This window comes from Echinops telfairi, unplaced genomic scaffold (genome assembly GCF_000313985.2).
Source record: "Echinops telfairi isolate 266 unplaced genomic scaffold, ASM31398v2 ScPeMD7_5118;HRSCAF=5938, whole genome shotgun sequence".
Lineage (NCBI taxonomy): Eukaryota > Metazoa > Chordata > Mammalia > Afrosoricida > Tenrecidae > Echinops > Echinops telfairi.
The window spans coordinates 1-1,300 of NW_022109017.1; the positions used below are offsets into that span (position 1 = coordinate 1).

A 1,300-nucleotide genomic window follows, 5' to 3' on the forward strand; every position below is an offset into this window, starting at 1 on the left:
CTCTAGCTTCATGCGTCAGCAAGTGACTTGCCATCGCACCCCTTTGTCCTGGCTGCCTCCGGCCACTGTGATCTTGTACTCCCCCACCTCCACCTGCAGATGGGCAAGGAGAGCTTCAGTCTGCATGCCAGGCCTGGCCTTCCTTATGTTGGGTTTCAATTCCTCATGGCTTGGTTCTAGTGATCCGATTCTACACTCACATCCACAGTGCAGGACACTCCTCAGGTCAGACACAGTCCAAGGAGCACTAGTGCATCGTAGAGAGCGCAAGCCCGTTGGCGGGAAGGCCGATCATAGCTTCATGCTCCACCCTCAACCAGAGTGCTGGATGTGCTGATCTCCTTGTGACCTTGATTTTCTCAGGCCAGAGTTTGGGGACTTTGAGGGTCAGCTCAGAATCAGGCATAGCAAAGAATTTTCATTCAGAAACTATGGAGACTGCTTACGCTGTACACAGGGTCACTGCATCTTATTGTCCCCCAATACAGATGGTTTTTGTGTGTTTTTTTCCCAATTTAAAAAAAATGCTTCAGAAATACTAAACCTTATAGTAATTTCGGGAGAACATTACTATGCTAAAATAGGCATACCAGATATATTTTTCACAATACCTATAGATGAGAAGTAACAAGAATTTATCTCTTTCACATGGAAAAACATACGATATAAATTTACTAGGATAACACAGGAGATTTGAATAGTCCAGCCATAACACACACCACGCTCGTGGGACAATTGTTTGAATTAACAAACAATTCTTTTGTATAGAGGATGTCCTATTAACCAACAATAACCATTTGCATCTTAACAGAGATTTATAATTTTTGGTAAAACATTTACAGGCCCAGGAGTGGACAGTCAACCCAATAAAAGGTACACGGACCAGCAGACCATGTTAAGGTTTCAGGGATAGACTGGTCATCAAAGGGCAGTGGCTACTGAAACCACTGTACATGGGAACTAGAAAGTCGCAGCAATTTCAATGGGAAAACGAACAGATACGTTTTTTACACTAATCAAAGATCATGATAAAAAATATCACACCCTTTCTAAGCCCCAAATGACAGCGACATAAGAAGAGATACATTCTACTTACCGGGCAGGGGAGACACCGCGATCAGGATGGCGGTTTTCCCAGGGCTCGGCTCGCCCGGTGCACTGCGGTGTGCTGATCCCTGCGATTTCCCCAAATGCGGGAAACTCGACTGCATACTTTGTGGTAGTGGGGGACTGCGTTTGCGCGCTCCACTGTTTTTAAGGAAAAAAGAAAAAAATGAATATATTATTCCCTGAAGACTAC

The 1,300-nt window shown here is 44.6% G+C and overlaps 1 non-coding gene across 1 annotated transcript; it reads left to right on the top strand.

Annotated features, from left to right (window-relative positions):
- The first annotated feature begins 1,088 nt into the window (after nucleotides 1-1,088).
- LOC115871302 lies at nucleotides 1,089-1,251 on the top strand. The gene has a single exon (XR_004047224.1). It is a non-coding gene; the product is annotated as a U1 spliceosomal RNA (small nuclear RNA).
- Nucleotides 1,252-1,300: the final 49 nt, after the last annotated feature.